Source organism: Elephantulus edwardii, unplaced genomic scaffold (genome assembly GCF_000299155.1).
Source record: "Elephantulus edwardii isolate Elephantulus edwardi_28Jun2011 unplaced genomic scaffold, EleEdw1.0 scaffold00083, whole genome shotgun sequence".
Lineage (NCBI taxonomy): Eukaryota > Metazoa > Chordata > Mammalia > Macroscelidea > Macroscelididae > Elephantulus > Elephantulus edwardii.
This window is the reverse complement of record NW_006399833.1, coordinates 5,612,273-5,628,234: the sequence shown is the minus strand read 5'-3', so window position 1 is coordinate 5,628,234 and position 15,962 is coordinate 5,612,273. Positions and strand designations below refer to the sequence as shown.

Genomic DNA, 15,962 nt, shown 5'->3' with positions numbered 1-15,962 from the left:
GAACAAGGTTGGTAATAGCCTAAGGACTGGAACAGAAAGGAATTAAAAATAGACCAACAAATATATATGGTCAATTGATTATCAACAAAAGTTTCAATGTCTATCATGAAGAAGCGATGGTATATTCAACCATCAGTGCTGAAATTAGTTTAAACACAGGGGGAAAAATACCTGTATCATTACCTTACTTTATGCTGTACATACAGTCGCAATACATCACAGGCAACTCAAGGGCACATAAAAACAATAACATACTATGACAAGTTTGGAAGCAGGAGTGGCATACACTTCCTAAATAACATACATGCCTCTGGAAACTCTATGAACCTTAATAAATGTTGATAGTTGTAGAGGAGTTTCAGGCCTTTTGTTCACAGGGTTGCTATGCGTCATGCTTGATTTGAAGGCAAGCAACAACAATATCATCATGACCCTTCTCAAATATCATGCACAAAAATTACTAAAGCAACCACAGAAAAGATAATTTCACCAAGCTATTCCACTAATAGGTATATTCTAAAGAAGTAAGAGCTTCGACTCAAACACATGTAGGCACATCCATGTATACTGCAGAATTATTTGCAATAACATAGAGATAGAAACAACTCAAGTGCCCATCAGTAAACAAATGGATAGAGAAACTATGGTATTTTCATACAATGGAGTACTATGCAACATTGAAAAAAAATGGAGAATTCATGAAACTGCATTATATGGATGAATCTAGAGGACATTGTGCTGAGTGAATGAAAGTCAATCACAAAAGGACAAATACTATAAAAGGCTACTATTAGAAATAGATTAAAAAAAAGGTTTACACAGAATCATTCTAGCATTGTAGCAAGGAAGGCAAAAGGATAGGGAGTGGAGTAGAAAATCAATAGATAATAAACATTTATTAAGATAGGTGAAAGGAAAGGCAATAGGGATTGAATGGAAGATCAGACATTGTGGATACTGTAATTAATGTTATGGAAAACCTGTGCATGAATTATTGATTGAAAAACCAATATACTTGATAAACTTTCACTGAAGTTACAATAAAAAATACAACCAAAACATAATTAAGTAAAAAGTTAAAACCATAATAACTTTAGTAAACATGATAAAAAGCCTTGATCATTTTGACAGCACTCAGTTCCTTACAAAGAACACAGAAAGTAATAACCAAAGAAAAAGTGCTAGATTGGACTATGTTAGATGTAAAACTTCTATTCTCTGAAACACACTAGTAATATCATAAAAAGGAAAGTTATCAGTTAGCAGAATATATCAACATATCAGATATGCATATATCTGGGAGCTCTTGTGGCCAAATGGAAAGAAGCTGTGCTGCTGAAGGCATGCAGTTCGAGTACATCATTTTTTCTCCATGGGAGAAGGATGGGCCATCTTCTCCTGTGCTATTAACTGCCTTTGAAAACCTATTGAGGATCTGCTATGGGTTGGTTCTGACTCGATGGTACACAACAACAACATGCATATATCAGACAAAAGAATTATATTCAGCATATGAAAGAGCTCTTAGCACTGAGTTGTAAAATAACTAAAATTAATGGACTACTGATAAATGCAACAATATAGGTGAATCTTAAATGCAATATGCTAAAACAAAAAAGGTTATATAGTCTATGATTAAATATGTGTGACACTATGAAATGAAAAGGTAAACTTACAGCAACAGATTAATTTTAGAAACAGACAAATTATTGCCAGAAGCAGATTTTTTTTAGATGCTGGAACTTCTCTGAATCTTAATTACCGTAGTGGTTACAAGACTGTGTGTTTTTATCAACTCCCAGAACTATACATCAAAGAATCTGATATTTGTGAAATTTGTGATATTTGTCACTATCACAACAAACTGTGGCTGAGTAACTCTGAGAAGAATGGAAATCCCAGAACATTTGGCTGTGCTTATACGAAACTGATACTTGGGCCAGGAAGCAGTCGTCAGAACAGAGCATGATTTAAAATCAGGAAGGATGCATGCCAGGGATGTATCCTGTCTCCATACCTTTTCAATCTATATGCAGAACAGATCATCCGGGAGGCTGGGCTGTATGCAGAAGAATGTGGCATCAGGATTAGAGGAAGATTCATCCACAACCTGTATTATGCAGATGACACAGTCCTGCTTGCTGAAACGGAATAGGAACTGAAGCACTTGCTGCAGAAGATCAAGGACTGCAGTCTTCAATATGGACTGAAGCTCAGCATCAAGAAAAACAAATATTCTCACCACTTGGCCAACTGGCAGCATCATGATGGATGGTGAAGAGATTGAGATTGTTAATAGCTTTAGTTCGCTTGGCTCCACAATCAACACTCTTGGTACCAGCAGTCAGGAAATCAAAAGACAAACTGCATTGGGAAATTTTCCTGTCAGAGACCTCTCCAGAGTACTGAGAGCAATGACATCAGCCTGGAGACTAAGGTGCACCTGATCCAGGCCATTGTCTTCACAATTGCTTGCTTTGCATCAGAGAGCTGTACAATGACTAGGGATGACAGAAAGAGAATTGATGTTTTTGAGCTGTGGTGCTGGAGAAGAGTTTTGAATATACCATAGACTTCCAGAAGAACAAACAGGTTTGTTTGAGGTTGAAGCCAGCCTGCTCCTTGGAGGCAAGGATTCTAACGTTTCGTCTGACATTCTTTGGGCATGTTGCAAGGAGGGATTGGTACTTAGAGAGGGACATTATGCTTGGAAGGGTGGAGGGATAGAGAATGAGAAGGAGATCATCAATGACATGGATTCAGACAATGACTGGGGTAATGAGGGTAGGTATGTTGGAGATAGTAAAGTTGGTACATGATAGGGTCGCTCTGAGTTGCAAGCAACTTGATGGCACATAACAACATCATCACAAAATGATAATGAGATAGCAATATACACACTTTAAAATTGTTGTTATTGTTATGTGCTATCAAGTTGCTCGAGACTCATGGTGACTCTATGTATAATAGCTCTGAAGCCTGCCCTATCCTGAGTTAATCTCACTGATTCTGACACACCTACCCCATTACCCCACTCTCATTCGGGGTCTTCCTCTCCTGCGCTGTCAGCAAATGCAGGCAAGAATCAAGAACAACTAAAATTTTCATAACTGGGAAAGTACATACTGATACAAGCATGTTAGAAAAAAATTTATAGTTTCCTGTAAAGATAAAAAAAAACCTTATGATATAGTCTAACAATTCCATTCCTTGGTCCAAGAGATATAACAGCATGTATCCACATAAATACATGTACACGTATGTTTGCAATAGTTTTACTTAATAATGGTCACATAATGGAAACAACCCAAATGTTCAGCAACAGATGAATAGAAAAACAAAGTAAAAAGGGAAAATACACAAGGTGATAAATCCCACAACTATTATAAGTTTGTTATCTTTATGAAGCTATTGGTAGCATTGCATATTCTAAGTGTTTATTCAGTTTCCCAGTGGCAATATTCCTTGCTGTCATCTGTGGAGAGTTCTGCTCCCTGTTTCCTGTGGCAAACTTCTCATCCAGTTGTCATTGGAGGGGCAGAGGGTTGAGGTCTCTGTCTTAGTCCAGCTCCAAAGGGCCCACTTCTCTGTCCTTTCTTGTATTTTGATGGGAGGAGGAATTTTCCTCTAAGAATGGGCAAGATTGGCTGCTTCTGCCTGTACCCTACTCTGAAGTCAGACTGGAGACTCTGTCTCCCCCATGGGTTGACAAACCTCTGAGAAGCTGGCAGAGCCCTAGGAATGCTGTCTAGGACACTTTCCTGCTCAAGTCTTGGGCTGCGTGTTGGGTGCTAGTTCTGTCGGGTGCTCCTGGTGTACAGTTGCCCACCAGGCACTTCACTTCCTCACTAATGACTGGTCCAGGAGGCCTACAGAGTGATCCTTTCTCTGCTGGCTGGGGCAGCTTAGACATCCTAAATGAGACCCACAGGGCTCTTCCCTCACTGCTGCCTGTGATGGTGAATGTACATGAGGGGACAGGGAGAACTCAAGGGGTCCCTGGAGGCTGGATGCACTTACAGAGGAGGCACTTTCTTCATTGCTGGCTGATCACTGCAGCCCACCCACAGGCTCATCTCTCTCTGCTAGCTTTTTCCCAGGTGTAAGTCAAAGCCAGAACTATTAATATATACTCTACAGTATGGATGAGCTGAGATAATTATGCTGAGTCAAAGGAGTCACTGTATAAATGGTATGATTCCATTTATTTGAAACTATAGAAAGTGATACTAAAAGCAGGTCATACAGGATGTAGGTGTTGGGAGAGATCAGTTACCATAAAAAGAATATATTTCAGAGGGAAATAAAACCAGATGTTGATTTGAGCTCAATAAAACATTTTTTTCCTTATAATAACCAGAAAAAAAATGTCAAGAGGTAAAAGAAATCTTGCATTGCTGAAAGCCCAGTAAATAGCTTCTATTAGAGCACATTTTAAGAAGGATGCTAATTCCAAAAAACTTTATTACTAAGTAGTGCAACTGTTAGAAAATTCTTAATATTGAGTTCCTGTAACTTGAGCCATTGATTCCAGGTCTTTTGGTCTATTGTTGTTGTTGTGTTATGTGCCGTCGAGTCGCTTGCGACTCATAGCGACCCTATATACAACAGCCCTAAACTCCGCTCTGTCCTGTGCCAATCGCACTGTCTCTGATACTCTCATCGCAATTATCCCAGTCACTGAATCAATCCACCTCATAGAGGGCCTTCCCCTCCTGTGCTGTCCCTCCACCCTACCAAGAACGATGTCCTTCTCCAAGGACCGGTCTCTCTTCACAACATGTCCAAAGTATGTTAGACAGTCTCAGAATCCTTGCCTCCAAGGAGCCACCCGGTTTAACCCTTTCCAGGACAAATCTGTTTGTTTTCCTAGCAGTCCATGGTATTCTCAATACTCTTCTCCAGCACCACAGCTCAAAGGCATCAATTCTCCTTCTATCCTCCTTGGTCATTGTCCAACTCTCTGATGCAAAGACCATAGCCTGTATCAGACGCACCTTAGTCTCCAGAGAGACACCATTGCTCTTCAGTACTTTGGAGAGGTCCCTAACAGCAGACTTTCCCATCACAATACGTCTTTGAATTTCCTGGCTGCTGGTGTCAAGACTGTTGACTATGGAGCCAAGCAAACTAAAGCTGTGAACAATCTCAATCTCTTCACCATCCATCCTGATGCTGCCAGTTGGTCCAGTGGTGAGAATCTTTGTCTTCTTGACATTGAGCCTCAATCCATATTGTAGGCTGCAGTCCTTGACACACTGCAGCAGGCGCTTCAGGTCCTCTGCAGTTTCAGCAAGCAGGGTTTTGTCATCTGCATAACGCAGGTTGTTGATAAATCGTCCACCAATCTTGACCCCACATTTCTCCGCATAGAGCCTAGCCTCCCGGATAATCTGTTGTGCATATAGGTTGAAAAGGTATGGAGATAGGATGCATCCCTGGTGTATGCCCTTCCCAATTTTGAACCATGCAGTGTTCCCTTGCTCTGTTCTGACGACTACCTCCTGGTCCAAGTATAAGTTTCGCATTAGAACGATCAAGTGTTCTGGGATTCCCATTCTTCCATTAGTGCTATTAAGAAGAAAAATCACGGGGAGCTCTGGTGGCCTAGTGGCAAGAAGCTGCACTGCAATCCCAGAGGAACACGGTTCGAATCCACCAGACGCTCTGCCGGAGAAGGAGGTGCAATATCCTCCTGTACCAGTCAGATCTGATTTGACAGTACACGCACACAAAATTAAAAAAAAAAAAAAGAAAAATCTACTTTCCCCTAAATTCAATAAATTACTACTAATAGGTAACTAAATGCAAGGAAACACTCCACATACTGTGGTGAATAAAAGAAAATATAAAACAAGGACCACCCACCATAGTCTTTTCAATTATTTTCTATGCATCTGAAAGTTGGACAATGACTAAGGATGAAAGAGGAAGAACTGAAACCTTTGAATTGTGGTATTAGAAAAGTGTGCTGAATATCCCATGGACTGCTGAAAGAACAAATGAATCTGCACTTTCTTTGAGAAATGCAATCAGAGTTCTCTTTAGAGGCAAGGATGGTGAAATTTCATCTCACATACTTTGGGCATTTTATTTAGAGAGGGCAATTCTTGGAAAAAGATATCATGCTTGGAAAGGTGGAAGGTGAGCAAAAGGGAGGAAGCTTCTCAATGAGACAGACTGACAAAGTGACTACAGCAATTGGCGCAAGTATGTCAGAGATGGTGAGTATAGCACAGGGTAGGAAAGACTTCTGATCTGTTGTCCACAGGGTCTCTATGAGTCCTAGTCAATTCAATAGCACCTAACAAGAAGTGTTTTCTCTGCTGTGGTTTGTAAAGTGAGAATGTTTCTTATTTGGCAACTGGATAGAAAAATAGAAGGAAAGATGGGTATAATCCAGTATTTCTATTCTTCTGTTTAGCAGTAACTGCATCCACTATGATGAAATTGCAAAAATCCCCAAACCAGTGTGGTATACTAGAGAAAGGACTGGAATAGAACAACTTCCATCTCTGCATCTGCAAATAACTTCGTCTGTGGCCTTTCATCAATCACTTTATTTCTTTGCAAAATGATGAAGCTGGGTTTTAGAATATAGTGGGAGTTCATAGCTTTTTGCTCTCACATACACTTACACTTTTAAAAAATCACTGATGATCCCCAAAATTTTTTGTGTATGTGGACTGTGTGGCAAGAAGCTGCACTGCCATCCCAAAGCCAAGTGGTTCAAGTCCACCAGCTGCTCCACAGAAGAAAGATGGGCAAACTCTTCCCATGCAATTAACTGCCTCTGAACACTGGCCAGAATGTCAACTATGGGTTGGTTCCAACTCCACAGTACACAACAATCCACTTAAAAGTAAATTATGAATCCACTATATATAAACATAAAATGTGTTTTATAAAAAGTAATAACAGTTTCCAAAACAAGTAGAGAGAAGAGTAGAATTTTTTTTTCTTTTTTAAATGTCTCTAATGTTGGCCTTGACACAACTGGATCTGGTTATCTGCTTCTACATAAAATATGTTGATATGTTTTTACAGTTGAAATAGATGAAGAAACTCTGATGATTTAACACAGTTCACATAGTTTCAAAAGGTTATATTTTAATAATCTTTTCAGAAATTTATGTATATTCTTTAATACTACACCAAAATTCAACAATTGGCAGTTTCTAGAAGGATATGTGCAATGTGAAATCAAAGGATATTTGCAATATGAAGTCAATTAACTTTTGTCATTTAAACCCAATTTTGGCATCAAAACCCAATTATCTATCTTATATTTTGAATGAATCTTCTACTTATGCATTATTTTTGTTTAGTATAATTCATTAATCACACGGAAGATATTCTTTCACTTTGGAATTCTGAAGAACTTCCAAATGTTGACATGTTTTATTATACAATATAAAAATCATATATTAGTATAACCACCAATATCATTCCAAAAATCCAAAATTTAGCTGGCTGGCTGAAAAGCTCACACTGGTGGAATGGAGCTTTTAAAAATTAGCACTTTCTTTTTAAAAGTTCAGATTTTCTCATTAGCAAAAAATACTGCTAGTGTCTCCAAGTGTTCCATGACACTGTAGTTGGTGGCACAGTCTGGAGAGTTAAATAGCTAGACCAAAGGCCAAGTCTCTTTAGTGACTGGAAACCACCAGGGGCTCCAAGGAAGAAAGATGGGCAATCTTGCATTTACAACCTCAGAAACCCAATGGGAGGTTTTGAATTAGAATTAACTCAAGGATAACGAATGAGTCTGAGATAACAGATAATAGAGAGAGTATGGCAAAGCAGCAAGACAAAACTCAGATCCTTAATGATGTCCTTTAATGGAATTAATTAAACTAAGAGCCAACCTGCCTCCAAACTTTCTTGTTATGTGTGTAAATTTTTTTAATTAAGATTAATTCAGGGTTTCTAACAAGATGGTAGATTAGATCTTCTAAAATGAAAGCATTAGGAAACAAAGATAACAGATAATTAATTATAATCCTGGAATCATGAATTTCAAAGGAGTAGTTCAAATACCAGCTGATAGAATGAAAACATGGAATGAAACAGATGAAACAGTGAATTGTGAAGGGACATGAAGCAGTACAGCCATTTTGAAATTTTGCAAGACACTTTTTGACAGGAAGCTAGGACTCAGTAACAGTGACTGGTTGTTGTTGAACCATAGAGTCAGAACCGATACATAGCTGACATTCCAGCGGGTTTTCAGAGCCAGTTAATCACATGGGAGGAGACTGCCATTGGACAATAAAAATGTGACTTAAAAAAAAAAAAGTTTGACTAGTATTCCTCCATCCTGCCCTGGCTTTACCTGAGGCCAGGCTTGTACCAGAGAGAGCCTTCACAGCTCCACATTCAGAACCCCGTAATGGATCTCTTAGTATTACTGGTGCTTGCCATGTCCAGGGGTGGTGTGAGTCTAGCCTGCAGCCAGGCCTTAAATTGACAGAAGCACCATCTTTGACCGAAGTTCTTTTCTTTTGTAATCTCTCAGGTTGGTAGAAATTGCCTCTGACTGGCTTCCCCAATAGAATCTTCCTGGCACAAGGCCATGGTCAACGTTTGGAGCAGTGCACTGTCTGTACACTTTTTCTCTACCCTTTGGGAGCAAGTGCAGTACACTGCTCGTGGCTGTCTCTGTCTGGGTTGGCAGTGACTATTTCCGGCAGTACATCCCTATACATTTAATGTCAGGGACAAGTAGCCCTCACATGCACTCCTCCTACTAGGACTAGCATAGTGCACCCTGTAAATTTCTGCCCAACTACAGTCTGGCATTCATATGGATTAGGCTTCAGGTATACATGACTTAGAGTACTCTCTACCTCCTCACATCAGCAGGATGAGCCATCTCTGACTGGGTACCCTGTTTGAATCCATCTCTGAACTGGCAGAAACAATATCAAAGGACAGGCAGGCTGCCCTAGGAAACTCTGAGACCAGCAAAAACTCCAGGACGGTGTCTTGTCCATCATCACCCCTAGGCCATCAAATGTGCTATATATACATGATGAGAAACCACAGCTAAGGCTTTCCCAAGAGCCTTCAGCCACCTCTCAGTTAAATAGAAACTCTGAAACTCTGTTCTGACAGGCCACCCCAACCTCAAACTCAACCTTCCTTCTGCTGGACCAGCAGAAATTTTGTTGCAAACCAGACATCTTACTTCTATCTACCTACCACAGTAGTGGAAAGAGTAGCCATCAATTGTCCTTTTTGCTTTTGTCTTTTCCACTCTTTTTTCATTTTATTATTATTGTTTCTGCTTTCTCTTTTCTTTTACTTTTTCCCTTTGCTGGGCCTGCAATTATTTTTTGTTTTTGCCTTGCTATTCTGTTTCTCCTTCCTTTTGTGTCTCTTTCAGATTTGTTTGGTTTTATTTATTCTGCTTTTATTTTGTGTGGATTTTTTCTCTCTTTTTCTGTGTTCCACCTAGCAGCAGACAAGAACAATGTATAGCCCAGCCATACACATACCTCTTACAGCTTTACAGTGGAGGAAGAGCAAAGATAGGCTCCTACTCTACCTGATCAATGACAGATTTCAACCAACAACAGCCTAGTCTGCCCTCAACTGTTCTACATAAACACAGAAGAGAAAATTGCACACAGAACTATATCGTTCATCACACTGACCAGAAGACAAGAGATAAAAGATGAAAAACTGTAAAAATAATCTTCTTTGCACACTTACAGAGCTCAATAAGATACATTTTAAAAAAATAATAATACAAAGATAACATGAAAAAAGTCTCAGAGGCAACTTCAAACCATCCAAGAAAAGATGACACAGAAAAGTAGCCCAATCATAGACTCAGAGAATGAAATGCTATTGGAACTTCCTGATAAAGGAATTAAAAAGAATGAAAGTGTGTGTTTTTAACTGATTAGGAAAAAAAAGGAGAAATGTTTAGAAAACAAAGAATAATTTTTAAAAATGAGAATTTAAAAAAATTATATTAACATAGAAATAAGGAAATAAAGTCATTTAAATGGACAAAGAACAACAAAACTATCTCTTTATGAGATTATATGATCTTTTATGCAGAAAATCTCCAAGACTCAGCAAGAAAACTGTTGGAAGTACTAGAAAGTTTTAGCAAACTGATAAGGTACAAGATCAGCATCAGGCAAACTCCTCTAAAGTAACAGAGAGAACTCCACATTTCTTAGCATGCTGCCTCTTTCCAAGGAATAGCCTCACCTAGCTACATGTCCCAAATCTGTGAGTTGACGTTTTACTATCCTTACATCCAAGGAATACTCCGGCTACATTTTCTTTAAGACATGTTTGTTTTTTTGGCAATCCATGGGAAACTCAGTGCTCTCATTCTACACCATAACTTAAAGATATATATCTCCCTTCTGACACCCTTATTTGTTGTTCAGCTCTCAGATGCACAGTAAGTGATTGAAAAGACCATGGCACTTTAGCCTTCAAACTGCTATCTTTGCAACTTAGTAATATAGAGATGTTCCTAACATTGTACTTTCCAAGGCAATACATTTCCTGATTTACTGAATAGGAGTGGCATCCACTTCCTAAACAATATGCCTCCAGAAACTCTATGAACTTTAATGTTGATAGTTATAGAAAGGCTTCAGGCCTTTTGTTCAAAGGGTCGCTATGAGCTGTGCTTGACACAAAGGCAATCAACAAAAACAAATACCAAGGATGTAGACTGTGGATCCAAGTAAGAGTAAATCATTCACAATTTCAATCTTTTCTCTGTCATGAATTTGATAGCAGCAATAGCAATGTTTCATATTATAGCAAATAATAAATGCTCGTAAGGGTGTGGACATGTTGGAATCCATATACATTGGTTGTGAGAAAGTAAAATGGTGCAACTACTATGGAAAACAGTTTGGAAGGCCCTTAGAAAGTAGAGATTCATTTGATGTAGCAATCTCACTACTAGGTATACATCCTAAAGAAATGACTGCTGTGACATGAATATTCCTATCCAATGAAACTTTTTTTTTTACAGAAATAAAAGAGGAAAAAACCTAAATGTTCATAAATGGAAAAAGAACAACATGATACTACAAAACACTAAAGAATGAATTCACAAAACACTTCATAACCTAGATGGACATTATGCTAAGTGAAATAAGTAAGTCACAAAATGATAAATATTGTATTTGTTGTTGTGTACTGTCGGGTCAGAACTGACCCATAGCTGACCCTTCAGTGGGTTTTTAGAAGCAGTTAATTACACAGGAAGAAACTGCCCCTCGTTCTCCCATAGAGCAGCTTGTGGCCTTGAATTGCATGCCTTCACGACTGCAGCACAGCTTCTTGCCACTAGTTGTATAATACCACTATTATAACAATCTCAGATACGCACATAGAATCATCCATAGAAGGTTATCAGGTATGCGAAGGTAATAAGAGGGGAGTTAAAATAACTAAACAAATAAATGACACAAGTTAAAATGGCTGAACAGAAAGGCAATATACAACAAGAAGATAATCAGGACAATATCACTTAAGAAAAGTTTTCTCATTGAATCTCTACATTTCCCAGCATAACATCTTATTCTATTGACTGGTGACTCCTGACAACATGCCCACAGTATGTGAGATGAAGTTTAACCATCCTTGCCTCTGAGGAGCACCCTGGTCGCACTTCCTCTAATACAGATTTGTTTGTTCTTTGGGCAAACTACCAATACTCTTTGCCAGCACTACAATTCAAAGGCATTGATTGATCATCTCTACACATGATATTTCCACATTTGTATTGTTGTTATTGCTAGGTGCCGTCAAGTTGAGTATGACCCAAAGAAACCCTATGAATAAAAGATCTGAACCCTGTGCCATACTCACACTTCCTAACACACAGGAGCCCATTACAGCAGTCACCACATCAATTCACCTGGGCAAGGGTCTTCCTCACCTTCACTGACCCTCCACCCTTCCAAGCATCATGTCTTTCCCAAGGAATAGCCCCTCTTGGCAATATGTCTGAAGTATGTGAGGCAAAACCTCATCATTCTTGCCTCCAAAGAGCGCTCCGGCTGCACCCTCTCCAAGACATATCTATTTGTTCTTTTGGCCATCCATGGGATGTTCAGTGCACTTCTCCAACACCACAGCTCAAAGGCATTTTTCCTGTTTTCCTTATTCATTGTCCAGCTCTAAGATGTGTAGCTAGTAATATGAAAGAATCAGACACAATTTAGTCCTCATACTAACATCATTACTCCTCAATAATTTGGAGAGGTCTATAAGTGCAGATTTTCTCACTACAATGTGTATCCTTATTTCTTGACTGCTGGTACAAAGTGTGTTAATTGTGGATTCAAGTAAGAAGAAGCTGTTAACAGTTTCAATCTCCTCTCCATCCACCATCATGTTGCCTATTGGTCCAGTGGTAAGAATCTTTGTTTCATTATGGTAGTGTGGTGGTAGAGACCATATTGGAAGTCAGTTAAAATGAGGTAAAACAATGACAAACACCATTTAATAATTGGAACATGGGATGTACATAGCTTTAATGTTGGAAAACTGGAAATTGTTAAAAATTAAATGGAATGCATGAACATCTACATATTAGGCATTAGTGAGATGATATGCACCAGCTTTAGCCACTTTGAATCAGATAATCATATGGTATATCATGCTGGGAATGATAAACAGAAGAATGGTGTTGCACTCATAGTCATAAAGAAAATTTCAAGTTCTATCCTGAAATACAATGTTGTGAGTGACAGGATAATATTCACACACATAGATGGAAGACCCATTAACACAACTAGTATTCAAATATATGTTCCTACATATATTTCAAAGAGAAATAAATTGATAATTTTTCCCAATTCTGACAGTCTGAAATTGACCAAATATGCAATCAAGATGTGTTAATGATAACTGGTGACTGGAATACAAAAGTGGGAAACAGTAAAGAACAGCAGTTGGAAAATATGGGCTTGGTGTAGAAATGAGGATGGAAATATGATGATTGAATTTTGTATTTAAAATGATTTATTCATTGCAAATACCTTTTTTAAAAGATACAAACAAACAAAAAAAAGACACAAACAATGACTTTACACATGGATCTCACCTAATGGGCAGCATAGGAATCACATTGACTACATTTGTGGAAGAAATCATTGGTGAAGCTCATTATTAGCAGGCAAAACAAGGCAAGGAGCAGACTGTAGGTCAGATCATCAGTTACTCATATGCAAATTCAATGTGAGGCTGAAGAACGTAAAAATAAGTCCACAGGAACTAAGATATGATAATTCTTTTAACCCCCAGTGCCAAGATATGATCTTGAATCAATTCCATCTGAATTTCAAGATCATTTTAGGAATAGGTTTGAGGCATTGAACACAAATGACTGAAGTTGTGGGATAATATAAAGGATATCATCCATAAAGAATGTAAAAGTCATTACAAAAACAAAAGAAAAAATTGAAATGGAAGTCAGAAGAGACTCCAGAAATTGCATTGGAGCATCAAGAAGCCAAAACAAAAGAGGTGAATATTCATATTATTATAAGCTATAAATATATCTGTGTATATAGAAGAATCAACAGGGGGCAAAGCTATTTAAGTTATAACCAAACACCTTGATGGAATAAGTTAATAGTTCCAGGGCCTTGGGAACATAGTCTTTGGGGACATAATAGTCAACTGGCATAACACACATACTCCACAAAGACCATGTCCTTTTTGGTGAGTAGTGCCTGGGGTCTTCAAGGTTTTTGACTGGCCAACTAAGATGCAATTTTTTTTAATAAAATTTTTCAATTAAATTGTTATTTTAACAAAAGTTTACAAAAAAGTTGGATTTTCATTCATTCACTTTTGCACATTTTTCTCCTTCCCCCAGTTCACTTTCCTTTTTAAAAAGTATTTATTCATTGTTGCACATTTTTCTCCTTCCCCTTCTTCCTTCTCTCTCTCCTCTTCTTTCCTCCCCCAGTTCTGTTTGCAATATACATCTTATTCTGGACTGTTGTCTTACATCTAATACAATTATTGATCTATCCCTGTTTAGAACAAAGAAGAGGGAGGAATAGCAAAGTTGTACTTGAATAATTCATTGAAAGAATTAATGGACCACATAAACCTCAATAACCCTAAGCACAGAAGAACTAGATGGTGCCTAGATACCACTGCTGACCACTTTAATGAGATCACAGTAGAAGATCCTGGATAGAATGGCGAGAAAGGCGAGCAGATTTAAAAAAAAAACAACAGCAATAAAGGACAAGATTACTGGTCCAACAGCAATGGGTGGAACTATCAAGACTACCCTTATTCACTCTTCAAACCTAGAATAAAATACCCTCATAACTCAATTTCCAGTCAAATTGTACAGGACTCTTTAAAGAATGTGTAATTGGAATGACTCCCATTTTAAATCTGTACAAATGAATCCTCTAGTGCCAGTAGCTGCATTAAAAGAATATATTATTAAGATGTTGATGATGATGATCTGTTAACAGATCTGAATTTCATTCTACCCTGCATCGACTTCACAATCTCGGGCACACTCCATGGAGTCTATTCCTTCTCCAGGGAATAGACTCTACTAACAACATGCCCAAAGTATGTGAGAAACCTCAGAGTGATCCTTGCTTTCAAGATGCCATCAGGCTTCACCCTCTCCAAGATGTATCTATTGGTTCTCTTGGCAGTCCATAGGGTATTCAGCACTCTCCTCCAACATCACAACTCAAAGGCTTCAATTCTTCTCTATTCATTGTACAGCTCTCCGATGCATAGGCAGATGACTGAAACGATTGCTGGTGCTAAGACAGGCCTACACAATGAACAATAATACTGCACAGGCACTCACCTCTTAGAATAGACAACCATATAAGGTCAAATGAGAAGCATTTGTCCAAGGATGAAGCTGAAAACATATGAAGAGGAAGGATAGAGGGATTAAGGTAAATCTAGAATTATAGGGGACAAATGGAAAGAAAGAGCATTGTGGTCATTTTAACTAATGATATAAAAGAAAATGTTTATGAATGGTTGAATAGAAAATTAATGGTGCCATAGCTCATAGCATGTTTTACTGCTAACCAAAAGGTACCACATCTCTGGAGGTTCATATTCACCTGTGGCACTGAGGGAGAAAGAATCCTTGAAAGCCTTAGAAACCCAATGGAGGGTTGCTATGAGTTGGAATTAATTCAATGGCTATGAGTAGAAAAACTGTCACTCAAATCATAATAAAAAAAATTTTGTGGGCATTTTAAAAATCTTTTAAAAAATTATTTTTATATTGGCTTACATACAAAATTCATATACACTATTTCATTTATATGCACTGTGTTTCACACATTCCTCTATTCATATTGTTTTATATGATCATTCCCATACATTATGCTTTGTAAAATTAATCACTATTGATCCATGACCACCTGCTTTTTCAAGTCCCCTCTGGGTCTTCCCTAATTCCTTCACCCTAAAATTTTTTTAAACCGTTGAATTAATATTATCTACCATTTATAACAAGGAGCTCTCTCTGGTGGTCTAGGGGTAAGGAGCTATGCTGCCAACCCAAAGCTGCTCTGCAGGAGAAAAATTGGCGATCTCCTCCTGTACAGTGTACTGCCTCTGAAAATCAGCTGGAGGGTCAGCTATGAGTAGATTCTAACTCAATGGTACACAACAAGTATAATCTTTTACAATGGAAAGCAAACTGATGTAAACAGGCACTGAAAACGAACCTCAAACTCATTGTCATTCAGCCTATTTGCAAGACTGTAAAAAATACAGGAGATTGCCCCCTTTTACTCCCAAGTTGCAGCTGATAGATCCAAACCACCAAAGAAGCATGTCCTTTGGGTAGCAGGACAACTTCCTCCCTACAAATGACATCACCAGAGCTCCCTATAAGCAGCCACTTCTATGCCAATTTTCCACCTATTTCGTTGTTCTTGTGTGTTGTAGAGTCTGAATGG

The 15,962-nt window shown here is 38.3% G+C and overlaps 1 protein-coding gene across 2 annotated transcripts in view; it reads right to left on the bottom strand.

The window, feature by feature from the left end:
* Nucleotides 1-15,962, bottom strand: part of COL4A5 (collagen, type IV, alpha 5) — a 397,088-nt gene that overhangs the window by 351,361 nt on the left and 29,765 nt on the right. The gene's annotated exons all lie outside the window — the stretch shown is intronic.